At 37.0% G+C, this 23,453-nt stretch overlaps 2 pseudogenes; one reads left to right on the forward strand and one right to left on the reverse strand.

Annotated features, from left to right (window-relative positions):
• LOC101288790 (RAD52 motif-containing protein 1-like) overlaps positions 1 to 1,740 on the forward strand; it is a 31,397-nt pseudogene extending 29,657 nt beyond the window's left edge.
• LOC125962028 (RAD52 motif-containing protein 1-like) overlaps positions 1 to 23,453 on the reverse strand; it is a 131,251-nt pseudogene that overhangs the window by 63,231 nt on the left and 44,567 nt on the right.

Below are 23,453 nucleotides of genomic sequence, written 5' to 3' on the forward strand. Positions count from 1 at the left end.
ATACACCAACAGTTGAATGACTAAAATGTGGTATAATCATACTTAGAAGTCATACACTTCATCAGAAACATAATGCAAGCCACATAAGTAATCTTAAATTTTCTGGTAGCCACTTAAAAATAAAAGTAAAATGAAACAGATGAAAAAATATTATCTTTTACTTAACCCTTATATCCAAAATATTAACATGTGATCATTATATACATTATTAATAAGATATTCTAATTTTTTTAATACTAAGTATTTAAAAATATCCTAAGTATTACCATATCTACATGTAATCAATATAAAAATTAATGAGAGAATCTAGATTTTTTTCCCATACTAACTCTTGGAAATCACAATTTGGTTGCTAAATTTTATTACAAATACTTGATTGGTATTTAGATTTCATAAAATTTACAGTCGAAAAAGTAGTATCACATATACAAATTGTTGCTAACCAAAACATTCTCCAATAATTACATTTAGTATCAGTTTTTTTAAATTTTAATTTCAAAATAATTGAAATTAATTAAATTAAAAATTCAACTCCTTAGTCACATTAGCCACTTTCAAATACTCAGAAGCCTCATTTAGTTGGACATGCAACACTACAGGCAAAACACATGCAACACTACAGGCAAAAATAAAATAATTTTACAAAATAATGTTGAATGAAAGAAGTAATGTGGCATATAATACATATAATATGATTCCACTTATATAAAGTTCAAGAAGAAGCAAGACTAAACTGTGTTGTTTATGACTGATAGAGAAAAGGCAAAACTATATTTAAAAAGCAAGGAAATTATTATTAAAGTAAGGATAGTAGTTTGCTCCTGGAAGCCAGAGAGAGGGTTGTGATTGGAAAATGGCACACGGGGGGCTTCTGGGATACTGGCAGGATTCTTTCTTGACATGAATGGTGTTACGTGGGGATCTGTTTTGTAATTATTAAACAGTTGAACAGTTGTTCAATTGAATTATTGAACAGTTATGTATATTTTATGCACATTTTAGTTTTCAAAAAATTTTAATGGGGGTAAAAACAGATGGCTTCATTTGCCCTGATACAGTGCTGTGTGGGACTTCCCAATAGGGTTTGGGGAAAGAGAGGAGGGAAGGGCAGCTCTGCAACGTTGGTGCCACCCAGAGCTGGTTTATAACAGAGACTTCGTGATCTAGAGAGTAGGCATTAATTATATGATTTGGGGGAAAGAGTGGGTGGGTTGTGAGTTTGTGTGTGTGTGTGTGCGCGTGTGTGCGCACATGCATGATGTAGAGAAATAGACACAAAGGAGGAAGTGAAAAGAAGGTTTAAAGGAAAACAGAGCAGAAATCACCATCCCTAAATTAAATAAGAATTAGGTTGCTTAGGTGGCACCATTACCCAGCTTTCCTCCACATATTGGAGTTAGTCCTATGTAGTATATAGTTGTAGTTATTTTGCATTTTGATCCAGAAATAACCTTTTCATTTTTCAGAATTCTCAGCGAAAATTATTTGGCTGAATTACATAAGGACTCATTTGAAGGCTTGCTATCCCTCCGATATTTGTAAGTTAATCATATTTATTTATGAGTTCTTATCTATAAAGTAGATTATCTATAAAGTAAGTAAGGGCTTCAAGTTAGATAATCTTTTTAATTTCTTCTAGCAATAAAATTCTACAATTCTGTAAGTCTGTGTAGGGCCCCAGCCCATCACTAGCGCTAAATATCTCCTATTCATTTTTAATTTTTTAATTATACAGACAAGGTATAGATAGAAAAATACACTTTAGTTGTAGAGGAAAAGTGGGAATGAGGTCTGAGCAATTATAGACTCCCATATGAACTTTGTTATATAAGTGTTCATATAGTCTCCATCTGTATTTATATTTTGTTTATGACCTATGGATCAAATCTGGCCCACAGTCCATTTTTATACAGCCAATAAGTTAAAAGTGATTTTTAAAGGGCCGTAAATGAGAAAAAAAAGAAATGAAGAAAAATATGCGACAGAGACTGTATGTGGCCTGCAAAGCCTAAAATATTTACTTATCTGGCCTTTACAGAAAAGGTTTAAAAAAGTTGGTTTAGTGAAATGAGAGAAATTAAAGTTAACCTCAAATTGTCACCTACAGGAAAGAAAATAGAGAACAATTACATTAATATGAATGCCATTAACTTATAGCATTGATAATTTAATCTAAATTAAATTAACATTTAAATATTAAATATTCAAGCAGATGAATTATGTAAACAGTATTGTCAAGGGACTTCCCTGTTGGTCTAGTGGTTAAGACTTTGTCTTCCAATGCAGGGTGTGTGGGTTCGATCCCTGGTAAGGGAGCTAAGATCCCACATGCCTCATGGCCAAATAAACAAAACATAAAGAAAAAGAAGCAATATTGTAAGAAATTCAATAAAGACTTTAAAAATGGTCTATTTCAAAAAAAAATAAAAATCTTAAAAACAAAATCAGTATTGTCAAGAACACATTAAGTTACCAAAAAAACAAACTGTTGTTAAGGATTTCAAGGCAGGAATTGTGATGCCAATATTAAGAATGTTTAAGATGATGGTTAAGTGGTATATTCAGAAATGTTTACATTAAATAAGCATATCAGAAATGCCCCTAATAAAAATCTCTCCAGCCTTTTTTTTTTCTGGTTCTTTTGTTTGTTTGTTTTGTTTTTTGGGCCACGCCACACGACTTGAGGGATCTTAGTTCCCCGACCAGGGATTGAACCCAGGTCCCCAGCAGTGGAAGTGCTGAGTCCTAACCCCTGGACTGCCAGGGAATTCCCTCTCCAGCTTCTTTATCAAAGAGGAAATGCTTGCCTAGTATTTCTTTTTATTTAGGGATAAGGAGAAAACTGTGTTTTCTGCTATAAAAGCTCAGTTTTTGTCCTTTGTCCATGGCATCCAAAGCTGTGTATGCCATTAATCCTTATTAAGCCAATGAGTGACCCTCTGTAGCAAATAGATTCTTCTTGCCAATATAAAAGGCTTAAGGGAAGTGGGTATAAAGAGCCTCAAATGACCCTAAAAATAGTTCTTTTAATTATCAAACCTTCCAAGTTTTAAGGGGCAATCACCTTTATAGTAGTCTCTTCTCTGCCATCTGGGCTCCAAACCTTACAAACACAGTTTGGAGAAACAGAAATAAGATAACTGCTCAGTGGACTAGGCCCTTCATTACTTCTACTATGAAATAATTTATAATCTGATTATTTCATGTTAGCATAAGTATTCTCATTCTTTAAAAAAAATGCCAATCAATAAAAAAGCGAAAAAAGAATATGCTAATAAGCAGTGTGCCTAGTGCTGTAAACATGAAGATGGGTAAGACAGGATTCCTTTTAGCAACTCATGATCTCACAGGGAAAATAAACATATAAGCTCAAACCACAAGGACAAAGTGCTGTGGAGGCTCCATGAAGTAATAAAACTACATTTCTTTTCAAAGAGTCATTTCCTCATTCTATCCACTCCCCAGCTATTTCTTGATTTTATACATATTTGAGTTTGCTTTATGTCCAGGTGTTGGCTTTAAGTATGATAAACGATTCACATAAGCAGGATCTAGTCCATACTTTGAAGGAGTTTATGCTCAGAGGAAATGGGTTGCAAACATAGCTATATTTAAAGAAAGAAATGAATATGGGCAATGAGAGCTATCAGTGGGGATTGCAGCACAAATGAGGGAAAAAAGACTTCAAATTGGATCAGGGAAGATGTTACTAGAGCAATGCTGTTTAAATGGGACCTCGAAGGGCCATTGGGTATCAATGACAGACATGTTGGGAAGAGTAAGCTTGCAAAAGGAACGTGGGAGAAAGACAAAACACAGGAAAAATTCTCTGAGTACCTGTAGAGTACAAGTGGGAAGAGTAGGAGATGAGAGGCAGATCATCTTGGGCTTTGGAGGCCAAACCAAGTATAACATGCCAAGCTACCACAGCAGTGCTTTAGGACAAGCTTTAGCCTGCAACAGAGCCAACCACTTGGAGGGCTTGTGAAAATACAAGCTCCAGCCCCATAGTTACTGATTCAAGAGGTCCAGAGTAAGGCTGAGTATTTGTATCTTCAATAAGTTCACAAGTGATGCTGGTATTTGAGAACCACTTCTGGAGAGTTAATCTGGTGATCGCGTGGAAGATGGCTTAGAAAAGGAGAGGGTAGAGATGGAAACACTAGTCAGAAGACAGTGATACACAACCAGTTGAAATGAGAGACTAAGCTGGAATCAATGGAAATAAGATAGTCAGCTATAGTCAAGAGTAGGTATTTTTGAATAAAAGTCAATATGATAGAAAGTGTACTACTGAATTAAAGCTATATATTAATGAGAGGAGTAATTTCCTTTCAAGTTGTGTGAAAGGGTATCTTTTATTTCTTCTCCTAATGAATTGGCCTAGCAAAACAGAACTATACTGGGAAGTGTGTAAATATAAGAATATTCCTTTTAATATTAGAAATTATAATGATATATAGAGATAAAAACTTTGAACTCATAATCTACAATTTGAAGAGACCACAAAAGGTGGAATCTAATCAATGCTTCTGTGCTCAGGAAAGATTACCTTCAAAATCTATCAAGTTCTATAGTTGTATATTTAATTTATGAAGATCCTGAAGGTGAGACTCTTAAGAGAGGTGAAGACAGGGTTAAGGTCTCTGGAAGGTTTAAATAAAAATTCCTAAGGTTTGGAGTTTAGACAAAAGCTTCCTCTTTATTATTATCATTCTAACCTCTACTAGTTATTCCTACTAATTAGATATCTAATAGATAATTGAGGCAATATTTTCCTTTTTCTTTTCCTGGAGATTTATCCTGCAATAAAAGACAGTTTATCGAAAGATGTAGATTTGAACCACTACTTTTTTGCAATTTATGTAAGTTACAAATATAAATTCATTTTATTTGGAATTTTTATAAACCTTGATTTTTTATAAAATTAATTTGTTACTCATTTTGAAATATGATTAAAACTACTACTAAAATTTTGTAGCAAATCCTTTTTGTCTCTAGCAAAGATTAATGTGAGAATTATTACACAGATCAGAGTGAATCATTATAGAGCAGTGGTTCTCAAGCAGCGTGATTTTGCAAGCAGGTGACATTTGGTAGTGTCTGGATACATTTTTGCTTGTCAGAACTGTATATGCTACTGGCATCTAGTGGACAGAGGCCAGAGATGCTACTAAACATCCAACAGTGTACAGGAGAGCCTCCCACAGCAAAGAATTATCCAGCCCAAAATGTCAATAGTGCCGCCTTTCTAGAGAAATAAAGATCACTTAACACAAGTATTTAATGAGTATTTACTATTTTGAATCTACTGTACCACATATATAATCATGAAAGTATAAATCATAATATCTTCCACAGTGAGATTTCTTTAGAATATGGAGGGAGTAGTGATATTATGTTTCATCATATATAAATTAGAATTATTGCCAAATGATAACTGTTCTGAAAGAATATCTTTTTTCTTTTGCTTGTGTCTTTTTTTGTAGTATCCTTGGCTGCAATTTACTCACAGAACTGAGCTTTGGAATGTTTCAGGCCTGGCATGGAATGCAGTTTTTACACAAGTTTTAAGTGATATAGAAGATGAATGCATGTAAAAAACTGTGTGTAGAAACATCATGCAGTCATAGGTTAACTGGGTGTAAGCCCAGTATGAATTCTGGAAAATCTGTCTTGAGAGCCATTTATTTTTTTTTCACATGAGGAAACTAAGGCACAAAGAGGCCAAGAGACTTGAGTATCTCATATATATGAAACGCTGTGGTTTCCATAATACTGATCTTTGGCACGGGCAATAAAAGGCACCAAGCAAAACCACGCAAATTTGCATTGTCATGGAATCCCACTGATGCCTCTCCAATATGCGAATGGTCCATGAAGTTCCACTTTTGAATTTATCTTTGACTCCTGCTCATGTGCAAAGTTCCTAACTGCTTAAAATGTATGCAACACAGAGCTGCAAATAACTGTTTAGCACCGAATTCTTCAGGGAGCAAAAGGTGTGGGTGTTTCCCCAACCATTATTAGCTCTTTTAAATGGTAAAGCAGAAAGAATTCCTGAACACCCACCACAGGGCTCTCCCCAGCCACGCAGAACATTCTTCTTCAAAAAGCATATATCTCTGAAGCGAATTTTCTGTGGCCAATGGGAACTTTTTAGGCATGGAAAAAGACATTGTTTGTGTTCAGCTGTGTGTGAAAATATAAAGAAAATACATTGCTGTAGCCTAATTCAATATACTTTCTTTGCTGACTACTCTTCAATGAGAAGTGTGGGTTTTACACCCCTTCAGCTCAAAAATTCTGTGATTTCTCATGACACAAGGAAATGATAGTGGGTACGTTCAAAGGCCCGAAGGCGATTTTAGACTCAAGGTAAAGAGCTCTTCTACACCTGGCTTTGGAAAAGACTCTCTTACCTGTCTTGTGGTTCAGAAATCCAGTTTCACATAGTTCACACATTTTGGGTTAATGAAGGTGTTGAGGCTGTGTCTGGAGCTGGATTAGCAATTCCTGCAGATGCCTATGTTTAGCGGCCTCCTTCCTTTCCCTTGTTAGTTTGCTGATGCCTACCTTGGGCAGAGAGCACCAAGGGTCAGTTTTTCTTTTGCCAGCACACCGGAGAGCAGGCTCATGAAGTCCCTTCACCAGGAGGTTTTAGTAGCATCAATACAATGTCTTAAACTAACCACATTTCCTAAACATGCTATAACACCAAGAGTTCCTTATAAGAATCAGAGTTTCACTATAGCTATGTAGGCAACACAGGAAAATACATTGTGGAAATCAATCAATCAATCACAGTTTAAAAATTAATGAATTCATTCAAAAACATTCACTGAGTGCCATGCCCACTGTGTGTCAGCACTGTACTAACTGCTGGGGATACAAAGATGCATAGGGCAGGGACTTTGTCCCCAAGAAGCTTTCATACTAGAAGGAGAAAGATGGATGTTGATGGGAAAGCATATATATGAGCCATTCTAGCATCTATGCAGCAGTATAACAAGGTGAGGGAGGGGGGTGATGAAGTAGAAAATGGGTGGTAGGTTAGAAAAGATTTCTAATGTAAGAGGCACCAACTTGTTCCTTTGGAATTTGTGTTCCTCTTAAATGACAGAAAAAGGTAGTGAAAGAATCAGAACTATCTGGTGTTGGAAATAAATTAGTACTGTACTCCTAAAACTCATTCACAGTTACTTTCAAAAGATTGTCACAGTGTAGTAAGTCTTTGTTTTGGACTAAGTCTTTCTAATAGACAAAGCTAATTTGCTTCAGGAAACATTTTCCATGGTGAGATATACACTTTTTTGCAACACTTTCCAAAGGCAAGCCACCAAGGGAAGATGCCACCCTCGAGTTAAGTCATTTTACTACCTATAATGACATATTACTGGGGTGTTTATAAGTTGCCTGCATTAAATAAGTTTGGAAAAGGGCCCCAGCTGAGGTGGACTTATCATGAATACAATGAAGCTTAGGCTTCAGGGTTCCTCACTTACATAGGTCCCTGGCAAGGTCTTGAGAGGGGTCCTAGCGATTTTTGTATTCATAACTTTGCATGTTTTGATTAGACAGGATTTCCCAAAGTAGATGAGGTTCAGGCCCCACAAAACATTGATTTATCACTGGGTTTCAGGTAATTATAAGTCAGTAGGTTTCTTGAATGAAGCCTCTATGTTATTTACAAACATCAGGTGAAGTAGTTAGCCGTGTGGTAGTCTATTTTAAATCCGAAATCTACCTCAAAGATGAGCCAAGAGCTTATTAATTAATAAAGTACCACTTTTTGAATGGTGGTAGTAATCATATCTCTTTCATATAAAATCAGGAATGAAATATATTATGGAAAACCAGCAGTGTTGATAATCCTAAATGTTAAGTATACTTCTTTTTTCTGACTTTAATGTGTTTCTCCTTCATTCACCTATGCAGGTCCAGACTGATGGCTTATTTTTTAAAATGCTTTTAGTCACTTCATTGGTTCTAACAATACAAGCTCCATGATTTTAAAAACTGAAGGACTCTACAATGTAGAAAGGCTTTATAACTTAACCAGACAGAGCACATTCACATGCTGGCTTTTCTGTGATACATCAATATTATACCAAGAACATAAGCTTAAGAGAGAATAAGAGGAAAATCAAAGCCTTATCCCTATTGAACTATTTACCCTATTGTTGTGAATACCAGTGAGGGATGTGTGGCCACACTATGAAGGCAAATTGAGCTGCGGTCACAGAGCTGCCCTAATGCTCCCCCAGTCAACTAGCATTGGTTTCCCTTAGATAGCTATGTACACACAGAAGCTTACACACTTGAGGGTGTTGTCATCACTTTTTGCTATGTACTAGAATCCTGGCAGCTTCTCAGATTTAGAAAAACATAAACGCTAAAAACAAAAATAACTTGGGTCTGCCCTTTGTGGTGATTCATGGTGGCTGTTTTATTTGTAATAGTTCAAAAGTTTGAGATTGTCACATCTAGAAATTACTATACTTTTCTTCTCCCAACTGCATATTATTCTTCCCACCTGTAGTATTTTCTCCCATTCTACATGCTTTTTCACTTTCTTCATAGTGTCCTTTGAAGCAGAAACTTTTTAATTTTTATAAAATCCAATTCATCTATTTTTCCTTTGGTTGTTTGTGCTTCTGGTATCATATCTAAGAAACTGTTGTCTAATGCAAAGTGATAAAGATTTACTCCTGTGTTTTCTTCTAAGAGTTTTATAGGCTGAGCTCTTACATTTAGATATTTGATCCATTTGGACTTAATTTTAATATATGGTTTGTAGTGTAGGAGTCCAGCTTCATTATTTCGTGTGTGGATGTACAGTTGTCCCAGCATCATTTGAAAAGACTGTTATTTCCATATTGAATTGTTTTGGCACCCTGTTGAAAATCAATAGATCATAAACATGAGGGTTTATTTCTATACTGTCAATTCTTTTCCATTGATTTATATGTCTGTTCTTATTCCAGTACCACACTGTGATTTCAGTAGCTTTGAACTGAGTTTTGAAACCAGGATGTGTGAATCCTCCCACTTTGTTCTTTACTAACATTGTTTTGGTTATTCTTTTTCTTTGAATTGCCATATGAATTTTAGAATTAGCTCGGCAATTTCTGGAAAGAAGTCAGCTGGGATTTTGATAGGAATTGCAATGGAACCATAGGTTGATTTGGGAAGTAGTGATATTTTAATAAAATTATCTTCCAGTCCATGAATCCAGCATGTCTTTATATTTATTTAGAGCTTCTTCAAGTTCTTTCAACAGTTTTGTGCTTTTCAGTGTGAATCTTGCACTTGGTTAAATTTTTTCCTAGGTATTTTATTTGTTTTGATGCTATTACACAAGGAATTGTTTTCTTAATTTCTTTTCTGGATTACTCATTGCTGGTGTGTAGAAATAATATTGATCTTATATCCTACAACCTTGCTGAACTCATTTATTAATGCTAACAGTTATTTTCCTAGATTCCCAGGAATATGTCTTGTGGTCTTCCAGTTTCCCAGGAATACATTGGAACATTTCAAAGTCTCTGTGGACATCTCATTCCTCAGCTTTTCTTTTTAAGCTTTTCGGTTGGGCTGTTGTTTGCCCCAAACTGTTATCCATTGCCTCATGTAACTGCCATGTTAAAATATTTGCTTGAAAATATTTTCCAGAAATGTCACCTGAGGAGAGGCTTTTCTCACTAGACAGCTCTCAGTCAGGTCAAAGGCAATCCTTTCAAGTGAGGTCTTCCAGGGGACCAACAGACATGTAAAACAATGACAGTTCTTTGGGAATGAGGCTTTGAAGGACCTCTCAGTCCATGCTGCTCCTTCTGGTACCAGGGATGTGGGCTGTTTTTCAAGGCTACTACTGGCATGGAGAACAAAGTTCAAGGACAAGTTAAAGGAACACAGATCTCATTGTTCTTACAGAAATTAATTTGTTTTCTTTGAATAAATTGTTGCCCAATTTGCTGCTAGTCTGTTGGTTAAATTTCCAGAGTTCAGAAAAAGTTGATTCTGACCATTTTTGCCAGTTTTGCCGTTTTTGTTGTTGATTTTGTTATTGTTGCTTCTACGGAGGGATGAATTTTCAGATGTCCTTCCCCCATCATTTTTACTGATTTACCTTCAATATTTTTTTAAATATCTAAAGTCCCAATGACCATAGGCCAATTAAATATTTATCATGGGAGATTATTAAGAAAAAAATAAGTAAAAAGAGAAATAAATAAATAAATAAAAAGAGAAAATATAATTCTCATAGAGGCTTTTCCAGATGGGTAGATGAAGTCTGAAAAGGTATAGCTATATTTAGTGCTCTCAAAATTAAGGTTAAAGTAACAGATGTTTTAAACATCCCCCATTTTTGTTTTTTTCATTCAGGTTAAACACAGGCTTTAGAGTCAGAAATGAGTTCATATTCCAGCACTGCTTCTAACTAGCTTGATGAGTTAGGACAAGTTATGTAACTTCTCTGTGCCTCAGTTTCCTCATTTGTACAATGGGGTAATATATCTATCACATAAGGTTACTGTGACGATTAAATTTTTTTTTTAAACATCCTTATTGGGGTATAATTGCTTTACAATGGTGTGTTAGTTTCTGCTTTATAACAAAGTGAATTAGTTATACATATACATATGTTCCCATATCTCTTCCCTCTTGCGTCTTCCTCTCTCCCACCCTCCCTATCCCACCCCTCCAGGCGGTCACAAAGCACAGAGCTGATCTCCCTGTGCTATGAGGCTGCTTCCCACTAGCTAGCTACCTTACGTTTGGTAGTGTATATATGTCCATGCCTCTCTCTCGCTTTGTCACAGCTTACCCTTCCCCCTCCCCATAGCCTCAAGTCCGTTCTCCAGTAGGTCTGTGTCTTTATTCCTGTCTTATCCCTAGGTTCTTCATGACATTTTTTTTCTTAAATTCCATATATATGTGTTAACATATGGTATTTGTCTTTCTCTTTCTGACTTACTTCACTCTGTATGACAGACTCTAGGTCTATCCACCTCATTACAAATAGCTCAATTTCGTTTCTTTTTATGGCTGAGTAATATTCCATTGTATATATGTGCCACATCTTCTTTATCCATTCATCCGAGGATGGACACTTAGGTTGTTTCCATCTCCGGGCTATTGTAAATAGAGCTGCAATTAACATTTTGGTACATGACTCTTTTTGAATTTTGGTTTTCTCAGGGTATATGCCCAGTAGTGGGATTGCTGGGTCATATGGTAGTTCTATTTGTAGTTTTTTAAGGAACCTCCATACGGTTCTCCACAGTGGCTGTACCAATTCACATTCCCAACAGCAGTGCAAGAGTGTTCCCTCTTCTCCAGACCCTCTCCAGTATTTATTGTTTCTAGATATTTTGATGATGGCCATTCTGACTGGTGTGAGACGATATCTCATTGTAGTTTTGATTTGCATTTCTCTAATGATTAATGATGTTGAGCATTCTTTCATGTGTTTGTTGGCAGTCTGTATATCTTCTTTGGAGAAATGTCTATTTAGGTCTTCTGCCCATTTTTGGATTGGGTTGTTTGTTTTTTTCTTATTGAGCTGCATGAGCTGCTTGTAAATTTTGGAGATTAATCCTTTGTCAGTTGCTTCATTTGCAAATATTTTCTCCCATTCTGAGGGTTGTCTTTTGGTCTTGTTTATGGTTTCCTTTGCTGTGCAAAAGCTTTGAAGTTTCATTAGGTCCCATTTGTTTATTTTTGTTTTTATTTCCATTACTCTAGGAGGTGGGTCAAAAAGGATCTTGCTGTGATTTATGTCATAGAGTGTTCGGCCTATGTTTTCCTCTAAGAGTTTGATAGTTTCTGGTCTTATATTTAGGTGTTTAATCCATTTTGAACTTATTTTTGTGTATGGTGTTAGGAAGTGATCTAATCTCATACTTTTACATGTACCTGTCCAGTTTCCCAGCACCACTTATTGAAGAGGCTGTCCTTCCTCCACTGTACATTCCTGCCTCCTTTATCAAATATAAGGTGACCATATGTGTGTGGGTTTTTCTCTGGGCTTTCTGTCCTGTTCCATTGATCTATCTTTCTGTTTTTGTGCCAGTACCTTACTGTCTTGATTACTGTTGCTTTGTAGTATAGTCTGAAGTCAGGGAGCCTGATTCCTCCAGCTCCGTTTTTCGTTCTCAAGATTGCTTTGGCTATTTGGGGTTTTTTGTGTTTCCATACAAATTCTGAAATTTTTTGTTCTAGGTCTGTGAAAAATGCCAGTGGTAGTTTGATAGGGATTGCACTGAATCTGTAGATTGCTTTGGGTAGTAGAGTCATTTTCACAATGTTGATTCTTCCAATCCAAGAACATGGTATATCTCTCCATCTATTTGTATCATCTTTAATTTCTTTCATCAGTGTCTTATAATTTTCGGCATACAGGACTTTTGTCTAATTAGGTAGGTTTATTCCTAGATATTTTATTCTTTTTGTTGCAATGGTAAATGAGAGTGTTTTCTTGATTTCACTTTCAGATTTTTCATCACTGCAAGTTTTCAAGCAAGAGAGACAAATGATTAAAACAAGGGGCTTATTTTAAATTTCATATGTAGAGTGATCTAGAGAAGACATCTTGATTCAGGGAGACCAAATAGAATGCTTTAGCAAATTCTAGGAGTGAAGTGAGAAGGGGCCAAATTAGAGTGGTTGTGATGGTAGTAGAAAGAAAAACCTGAGAGTACTACAGAGGAAAAACTGACAAGATGTAGTAATTGACTAGAGTTGGGGGATTGTAGTACAGGAAAGAGAAAACTCACCTGTGTTGATGGGCAGAATGATGGTGGTATAACAGGTGGAAATACAGCATTTGGGAAGCAGAGTCAGTTTGAGGGAGATGAGTTCAGTCTTAGGCGTTTTCTATCGGTGAGCATAAAGCAACCAGAAGGCTCTGTTTGAGTGGAAATGTCCCTCAGTCAGATTGGTAGACAGGTATCCATTTTGACCTATTTCTGACTCCCGTGAGAAATGTGCTTATAAACTGAATAGTTACATTATTGCTGAGGGAAGAGGACAACGCTAAATTTAAGATTCAAAGTCATCTACTGCTTTAGTGGTTGAAATTGAACCTCAGGCATTTAACAGCTTCTCTTAAACATGTCTAATTCATGGATACATTCTCACTGCTTAATAAAAGACATGTCACCGAAGTATTTAGGATAAAATGTGAAAATTCCACCCCACCTTCCGTACCGCCAATAAGGTAACTCCTGTTACTGTTTTGATGTGTGTCCTTCCTTCCAATCTCTTTCCTTTGCATTTTGTTCCCCTAATGAGGTAATAACTTTACTCCTTGCTCAGTGACTTGTGCTTTTCCCTATGCAATATGTTTAAGAGATATTTTTGTATTAGTCCCTCTATTTTCTAATTGCCCATATCCTTTTAACACCTGGAGAGATTCTGAGGGCACTGAGCCTAAGCTTTGTTGTTGCCTGGCATAGGATTTCTTTATATTTATTTGCTGATATTGATAAATGTTTGCCATTTTTCTCATTGATTTGTAGGAGTCATTTTAGACACATAAGTGATTTTGGAAAATAAGTAATTGGCATTATGTATCCAAGAAATTGGACAGATAGGAAGATGCCTCATTGTTTGTGCCAGTGGCCTCACAGTATGTTTTTATTAATTATGCACACTGGGAAGCTGATGAGCTGTGGGAATTAGAAAGCTGGTCTTTTCTGCATTTGAATATTCCCCACAAGGTGGCCATGATTCTTTTCCTCCTTCTCTACATTCTTTTCCTACCTATTCAAGCATATGAGCTGTGGTTCTTCACAGAAATTTCCAGGGAAACTCTATTTCTTACATTGATGAAAGTATATGGAAGGCATACCGCTGGGCTGAGAGGCTGTGGGTATACTCTCCCCAAATACGAATACAAAAAGCTAACTGCCTTGTAAGATCCTTCTTGGTCCAGAATTTTGAGGTCAATACCTGTGAGAAAAGGTATTTCCCCTTCCATATCCCAAAGCAACCTAATGATTGAAATTCTGTGTTTATTTTAAAAATGAAATTTGGTAGGACCTCTTGAAAATCAGTAGAGACAATTTAAACTTATTTTCCATTTTACAAGTAATACATGATTATATTCTCAATATATAACAATGAAATAACAGATATAGTGAAAACCCTCCTTGTGCCCTAATCCCCCACCCACTACTTTGAGTTTTGTATTAATCCTTCCAGACTCTTTTCCATACGTTTGAGTACATACATATTTACAGATAGCAAAATAGGTTTGTGTGTTTTTCTTATCTTTTTTTTTTGCATAAGGAATATCCTGCCACTTGATTCCTTCATTTCATGATATGTCTTAGATTTCTTTCCTTCCCAGTACATAGAGGGTTACCCCATTCATTTAAAGTCCTGCATAATATTACATAGTATGAATGTATCACAGTTTAATAATACCCCTATTGAAGGATGTTTAGATTTTGTCCAGTTTTCTTGTTATTTGCATTGCTGCAATGAATATCCTTGTACATGCATTTTTGTGAGCCTGGTCATTTATTTCTATAGAATAGTTATCTACAAATGGGATTGTTGGGGTGAAGACTATTTAGATATAAAATATTAATTGCCCTCAAAAATGTTTTGCCAGCTTATACTCCAGTCATCATGCTGTGATGACATTCATTTCCCCACAGCCTTCCACCACTGGATATTCTCCCTTTTTTTTTTTTTTTTTTTGCGGTACACGGGCCTGTCACTGCTGTGGCCTCTCCCGTTGCGGAGCACAGGCTCCGGATGCGCAGGCTCAGCGGCCATGGCTCATGGGCCCAGCCGCTCTGCAGCATGTGGGATCTTCCCGGACCGGGACACGAACCTGTGATTCCTGCATCGGCAGGCGGACTCTCAACCACTGCGCCACCAGGGAAGCCCTCTCCCTTTTTTTTTTTTTTTTCTAAACTGACGGGTGAATAAAAGGGATCCCATCTGAATTTCAGCTTTTCTTATTACTTGTGAACTTTAAATATCTTTATATGTTTACTGAACATTTGTATTTTATCTCTGAATTGTCTGTCCTTTGCCCAATTTTCTGTTACTATTTTTTTTTATTGATTTGTAGAAAAAGTCATTTTAAATACATAAGTGATTTTGGAAAAAAACATTCAAAGTAATTTTTCATGACAGTCTCTGGTCATATCCTTAGTTCATCTTGAATAGACAAGTCATAAATGACTTCTAAATTAATAATAAAACACATAACAATCAATCTAAAAACAGGTATTATGGCCACCCTTAAAGAGATGCCCCCTCCTTAGTCTGATGTCTTATTGGTAAGGAAAAAAGTGCTAGAGCCAGGCAATTTTTTTTTAATTTACAGATTTCCTAAATACTATATATAGTCTATATTTCCCATGATAGTATGTAACTTGGAGATTTTATTTCCCAAACTTGTAAGAATATCATTTGGAACAAGAAATAGATAACTTAATTTCCTCTGGGAGTGGAGCTGGGTGGTAGACTGAGGGACAGAGTTAAGAGAAAAAGTTTGAATTGTGTTCTACATATTTTTGGAATTTTGAGATGTGAATATATATCACATATTTTTAAAAAGTAAATTGAAATTAAAAAATTAGTTTTTAAAAAGCATGTGTTTGGGAGGCGATACACTATAACATGAGTCTGGTAAGGTTTGAAGATTTCTAATTCAACTTGAGGTTTATACCTAATAAGCAGAGGTTCCTAACTTGAGGTCAGTGGTTCCCCAAAGCAGTATTTCTTAACCTCACTCCTGCTCCCCCATGTATACCTCTTTGGCAAGCTGCAGAAACTTATGTTCTTGGAATAGTGTTTTAAAATGTATAATAAGTCAAAATATATACAAAAACAAAGGAGAACAAATATATTGAAAGAGTTTTCAGAATATTTTTAAAAGTAGTGAAACAATAGTATATATGCTGCTCTTAACACATTAAATAACAAGATAGAGTGGTAGGTCTAATAAATATTATAACTCCAGGATAGTGGTGAGAATAAATGATATTTCGAGGTATCTGCAGCATATACATGATATGAAATGACCTGTGATTTCTATTGGGGACCAAATAAACTATACTGCTGATCGACTGTGGTTTGTTGCCTACATTCATAATGGAAGGAAGTGCTGATTTTAGTTAGAGATTTGTGAATACTGAGATGTAATTTTATTTCCCATCCAAGTTTGGCTCTCTGGATTCAGTCCTCTCTATTCACAGACCTCTGCCCTAAAAGGATGACCCACAAGTCGAAATTGCATGCACACTTTTGCGTGTGTTCAAGAAAGTGTATGTTTTTAGGGAAAAGAACCATTGCTTTTATGAAATTCTCAAAGGATTCTTGTCTCAAAAGATTGAGTCACAAATGTAAGGGAGAAGAAAGACATTTCTTTTCCTGTACTTATCCTCATGAGTGACGGTAAATGGATAATTTTTTTAAAATAAAAGTATCTAATAGTTGATAACTTGTCACTTTCTGAATTCATTCAATAAATATTTTTTGAGTATCTACTATATGCCAGGAACTGTTTTACATGCTAGGGTTACAGGCCCAAGAATGAAAGAGCCAAAGTATCCCAGTTCTCAGGGGGTTTACAAATAAGTAGAAATAAGTATATAAGTGTAATAAATAGATAGATATAATTTCAAGCATTGCTAAGTACTTTGGAGAGAAAGAAAGCAGGGGAAGGAGAGTTAAATCAGTTCCAGAAAGGCCTACTGTTTGCATTATATACATAGTTAAATCAATCAAACAAACAAACCTTGAGTCCTCTCAATTTCCTAGAAGTTACAGAGGTGGAGAGAAGGATAATTGTCAATAATACAGAATCAAGAATGAATGTTAAATTCAGAAGATTGCCTTAGACCAGAACCCTGGTCAGAAGTTAGACATGGATCTTTCTTAAATGTTCCTTCATGCCTGGTTTTGATATTTTCATGGTTTGAGAAAGTTATAGATCTGGCTTTAACTCTATCTCCCCATAGTTTTAAAATTTTTTCTTCAGTCAAAATGAATATTTGGAGTTCTACAGATTAATGCATTTTATTTCAGTTATTCATTTATTGCTTATTTGAAGCTCCTTTTTAGGTAATTTTTTGGTGACTGACTCGTTCTCAGTCTAAACTTTACTTCTAGGATGAATTTACCGTTGTTATTTTTAAAATTTCTACTATCCTGTCATCCAAACAACTTCACAGAAAGAATCCCCATTAATTTGAAATATATACTCTTTGGTTACCCCCTGTCTATCACGATATTCAAACTCAAACCAGTCTGATATGGGCATCAGGCAATCAGAGAAGACAGTGCCATAAAGAGTTGAGGATCAGTCCCATCTATTTGCTGTACTTACTGAATCCTTGTCAACGTTCAAAGGGTTTACAGGCGTATCAAGTGCAGGGGATGTCAGGCAGCTTCAAGGCAGCATGAATGCAGCCTTCAAAATGGGAAAGCAAGGCTAGTTCCAGCAGGCCCCCTTTTCCATGGGCACACTCAGCATACCCCACTGTGGTTTCTAACAAGTCCAAAGAGACGCAGGTTACCCGGTGTGTCTTTCCCTGAATCAGCTTCTCGAAGTAGAGTGTTCTGCATCAGGCGAACTGCCTCAACCAAGGAACGCCGTAGCTGCTCCCCTGGGCCTGTGGCTATTCAAAAGCCTGCAGTGCCACAGGAAGAACAGGACTGAAAGTGCAGTCAGAACGCAAGCCGACTTCCTCTAGGAGGCACGGTGATTTCAGGCAGGAGGTCCTAGATGGAATGCGAAGCCGAGGGTTACTCTGAGTGCGGCTCAGACTAAGGCAACGCCCAAGACTTCTATGCCATGTGGGACTGGCCAGAACGGTGTCTGTGAACGTGCCCGAGGGCTGAGGAAATTAAGACGCTTCAAAAGAGAGTGCAGTGCGTTTCCCTATGCTCGGCATGCACAGAGGGGCTCTAAAGGGCTACGGGACTGGATGTTGCTCAGCAGACCCAGGTGCGCCTGGGGGTACTCAGTGCTCCTGCCGGCAACAGGGTGCCCACGCTAGCCTCCTAGGTGTCCAGAGAACCGTGCTGCCGTTAAAGGCACGCAGAGCACAGGCCACCGGCTCATGGAAACTGCTGCACGCCTCCGCTTCTGCACGGCAAATCAGGGCCTTACTTCCAGGCATGTGTTTCTGCTGGGTGTGCCGTCAGCGACACCGCACGGCAAGATGCTGACTTCCTCCTCGAGCAGAGTGACCCCAGGTACGAGGGCCTCGAAGCATTCCAAGCAGAGTGTTAGCACATGGCAGCTCACACAAGGGCCATGACAAAGTCTTCCTGAGCACTTGGCACTCGGCAGCAATGTTGTCCTGAGGCCGGTCGAGGTCTCTGGAAATGTAGCTCTCCTCAAGGAACGTACAGTGTGTTGCCCGTCTCTCGGCACGCACAGAGGGCCTCCAAGGGATCAACAAATGGGACTCCTCGAAGTTTCGCAGCCGGCGCACAGGGCTCTGGAGGTACTCAGTGAACTTGGAGGGGAAATGATGCATACACGAGAGGACTCGGAGTCCTCAGAAGTGGTTCTTCCTTTATAATAAAGCATATGAGCGACTAGGAACTCATGGAAAGAGCTGCATGCCTCCGTATCTACATGGGTACTAAGGGCCTGAACTGGAGGCAAGTTCGCACGTTGAGTTTCCTTTTAGTGCTAGAGCTTGTCAGGCTGACCACACCGCAGTCACGGAAGCACCTGGTTTAGACAGCAAATTCATTTTCTCCCCAGAAGCGTTCCTACAGGGTTTACAGGCGTATCAAGTGCAGGGGATGTCAGGCAGCTTCAAGGCAGCATGAATGCAGCCTTCAAAATGGGAAAGCAAGGCTAGTTCCAGCAGGCCCCCTTTTCCATGGGCACACTCAGCATACCCCATTGTGGTTTCTAACAAGTCCAAAGAGACGCAGGTTACCCGGTGTGTCTTTCCCTGAATCAGCTTCTCGAAGTAGAGTGTTCTGCATCAGGCGAACTGCCTCAACCAAGGAACGCCGTAGCTGCTCCCCTGGGCCTGTGGCTATTCAAAAGCCTGCAGTGCCACAGGAAGAACAGGACTGAAAGTGCAGTCAGAACGCAAGCCGACTTCCTCTAGGAGGCACGGTGATTTCAGGCAGGAGGTCCTAGATGGAATGCGAAGCCGAGGGTTACTCTGAGTGCGGCTCAGACTAAGGCAACGCCCAAGACTTCTACGCCGTGTGGGACTGGCCAGAACGGTGTTTGTGAACGTGTGAACACATCTTAATTTATTTATTCATTCCACTGTTGATGGGCATTTGGGTAGTTTCCAGTTTAGAGCTATTACAGATAGTGTTAAAATAGACTGCTTTTAATATTTTAAACAATCATTTTTGAAAGCAGATGCTTAAAAATAGCCAGGAAGAAAAGGATTGTGAACACATTCCCTCATTTAAAAAATATCTATCAAGCACCTACTGTGTCCTAGAATTATCATTTTCCTTGCTCTCCTGAGCCTAGCCTTTATAGACTAGGTGATATCCTACCTGTTATAGAAAGTCTTTTGTGATTGCTCCCAACTCACAGTGACATCCACCCTCCTCTGAAGCCCCAAGGTAGGTCTTTTGAGAACACACAGTAGAAACTGAGCCCACGCAGCTGACCTTCTCCTTTTCCTTCTTTGTGTTCATTTTCAAGTGGGTACTCCTGAACAGCAGGTGCTGGATCTCATCTTTCTCTGCCTTCCACAACACCATGCACAGCATTAGATACATCACTAAACTCACCAAATAAGAGTTGAATTTAAGTAGAACTTAGCTATAGGAAGGTGATGCAAATACATGAAGACCCCCCACCCCAGCTCTCTACCCACAACCTTGAGGAAACGATTTTTGCAAAACATGGAAAAAAACTCATGCAGAACATGGGCAAAACCCAAGGAGAGCAATGGATGGGGCAGTGTATTGCATTAGACTTGAAAGACAAAATGGATAGATTCTAAAGCATGAGCTGCTATGGTTTATCTTCACTTCTCTTTCCATTCCTTGGTGCAAATAATCAGAAATGGCTTGGTAGGTAGACATGGAGTTTTGGGTGGGCACATTGCAGCACCATGGATAGATAATCCCATTGGTTGCTCCCAGGGACCACAGCAAAGCCTTACAGCAAGGCTCCCTAGTCTCACCAGAGTTTCAGAAAAGTTCACAATCCACTTCCATTTTCCCGCAGACTCCTACTGATCTCTAAGTCCTTCCTAGTGAGTTGAGAAAATAAAGTCCTTAAAGCCAAATAGACTTGGGATTCAAACTCTAATTCTATCACTTGTTAGTATGACATCAGGAAGATTACTTAATCTCTCTGAACTTGAATTTTTTAAATTTATAAATGTCAATTATAATACTTTTTTGTTTTACATATATATTTCAGGTCTAAAATTTGCATTTGTTGTATGTATACCAAGGAGGAAAGCGGGTTGGGATGAACTGGGAGATTGGGATTGACATCTATACACTATTGATACTATATATAAAATAGATAACTAATGAGGGCCTACTGTATAGCACAGGGAACTCCACTCAATGCTCTGTGGTGACCTAAATGGGAAGGAAATCCAAAAAAGAGGGGATATATGTATACGTATAGCTGATTCACTTTGTGGTACAGTAGAAACTAACACAACATTGTAAAGCAGCTGTAGTCCAATACAAATTAGTAAAAAATAAGAGTCTGCCTGCCGATGCAGGGGACACGGGTTCGTGCCCCGGTCCGGGAAGATCCCACATGCCGTGGAGTGGCTGGACCCGTGAGCCATGGCCGCTAATCCTGTGCGTCCGGAGCCTGTGCTCCGCAACGGGAGAGGCCACAGCAGTGAGAGGCCCGCATACCGCAAAACATAATAATAATAATAATAATAAATAAAATTTGTGTTTGGCTCTCTTTCATAGTGTTTTGTTTTGTTTATTTTTTGCTTGAAATTAGTTCTATCTTTACATTCATTGTGAGCATACTTTATTTACATCCTTCAGCACAATTGTAAGAGCTACTTTAAAATCACTGTCTGCTAATTGCAAACTCTGTGTCGCTTTAGGGCCAGTCTCCATTGATCATCTCCTATGTATCACATTTTTCTGTTTCTTCCTGTGTCAATACTTTGGCCATGGCTCATGGGCCCAGCCACTCTGCGGCATGTGGGATCTTCTCAGACCGGGGCACGAACCCGTGTCCCCTGCACCGGCAGGCGGACTCTCAACCACTGTGCCACCAGGGAAGCCTAAAGCTACTCTTAAATACATGTGTTAGAAAAGAGAAATGACTAAGAATCCATTTCAAAAAGAAAGTCTTTAAAAATAAAGAATAGAAAATAAAACCACAGGAAAACAGGGGGAAAGATGTAACAAAAACAAGAGCAGAAAATAATATAGAAGACAAACATCAAATAATAAGTCCACAAATACAAAAACTGTTTCTTTGAAAATATAATAAAATTAACAGCTTCCTAACAAAAATGATTCATAAAAACAGAAAAAGAATGCACAAACCATCAATTTCAGTTAAGAACAAAGGGACATCTCTACAGATTCTACAGATGTTAACAAGATAATAAGATGTGATTATCAACATCTTTGTGCTAATAAATTTAAAAATTAAATTAAATGAACATTTTTCTAGATAAATACAACTTAAACTAAAAGAAATACAGGAAAAAATAAGGATTCTGAATAGTTTTATACTCAAATTTAAAGAAATTAAATCCATTATTAAATTTTCCCACAAATAAAATTTCAAATCAGATTACTTTCCTAGTATATTCTTCTAAATATTTAAGAAAGACTATATAACCCCAACAGTATATAACCTCTTCCACAGAACAGAAGAAAAAATGGAGAAAAACCCCAACTCATTTTATAATGGCAGAATAAGCTGACATCAAAATCTGATGAGACAGACCTATTTTTTTAATGAATACAGACACACATTCCTGACCAGAATAAAACTCACCAATATATAGGGAAATATATTACAACCAATTTGTACTTCTTCTAAACAAGATTAGTTTAGCATTGAAAATTCAATGTAATGCACCAATTAAGAAAATAAAATGACGGGGAAAATCTACCATCATACAGATGCAAGGAAGACATTTAATAAACTTCAAACGCTTTCATGATTTCACAACGAAACTCTCAGCATATTAGAAATAGCAGGGAACATAATCTGATAAATCACATCTTTTAAAAAATCATACTTCACACATTTTCATGTAAAAAACTTCAAGGTGAAATATTAAAAGATTTCCCCAAGATCAGGAATGATAAAGCAATGTCATTGCTTACCAATTTGATTCAACATTTAATAATGAAAAAGTGCTTAGTCAAGGCTTTAGGAGTAAATATATATATATATATATATATATATATATATATATAAATTTTGAAAAGAAAAACTAAAAGAGTGATTATTTACAAACTATTTAATACATGGTTGTGTACATAGAAAATTCAGCACTCTATGGACAATATATTAGATATAACAAGTGAATTTAGCAAGAATTCCTAATGACAAGGTTGATATACAAAAACCAATTGTATTAATAAACACCAGAAACAAAAACAGAATCATTTAAAAAAAATTTATCAAAATATCATTCAAAAATATCTATTACCCAGAAATATATCTAAGAACAATGTGCAAGACTTTCGTACTGAAAATTAAAAACTATTATTGAGAAAAAAAATTTTAAGAACAAAAAGATGGAACAAAAGAAAAAATGGATAAAAAGATGGAAAGAAAGGTCATGTTTAAATACGCAAAACTCAATGATTTAAAGTTATCAATTTTCCCTAAATTGATCTGTAGATCTTATGCAATTCCAATAAAAATTTCAAGGATGTTTATGCGTGCAAAATGATGTCAATACTAACATTTTATAGGAATGCAAAGAACAGTCTAAACTTTGTTTTGAAGATCAAAGCTGTGCACTTACACTACTAGACATCAAAACTTAATTATGAAATTCTAACAATTTAGACTGTTGGATATTGGTACAAGGAAAGACTAAAAGACCAATGAAAAAAAAATTTTTTTAAGTCCAGAAGTGAAATTGCAATAAAATGAGGAAAAGATAGCCTTTATAATAATTGATGCTGGGCCAACTGAAAATGCAAATTGAAAAATTGGCCTCCTACCTCACACCATACATAAAAATCAATTTTATATGAATTGTAGATCTAAAAGTGAATAATAAAACAGTATGCTCCTGGAAAAAAAAAAAAGAAAATATCTTCATGACCTTGGAATAAGTAAAAATATTGCAAATGGGATGCAAAATTGCTAATCGTAAAAGTAATTTCTGCCTATCATATCAGTGTGGACCCAAGGTGCCACACCAAATGGCTTCTATAATGCTTGCCAACAGAGATTTAAAAAGCAACCCAGAAGTTTGGAGGCATTAACTCCCAATAAGACAAACATTAACCAATGA

This window comes from Orcinus orca, chromosome 19 (assembly GCF_937001465.1).
Source record: "Orcinus orca chromosome 19, mOrcOrc1.1, whole genome shotgun sequence".
NCBI lineage: Eukaryota > Metazoa > Chordata > Mammalia > Artiodactyla > Delphinidae > Orcinus > Orcinus orca.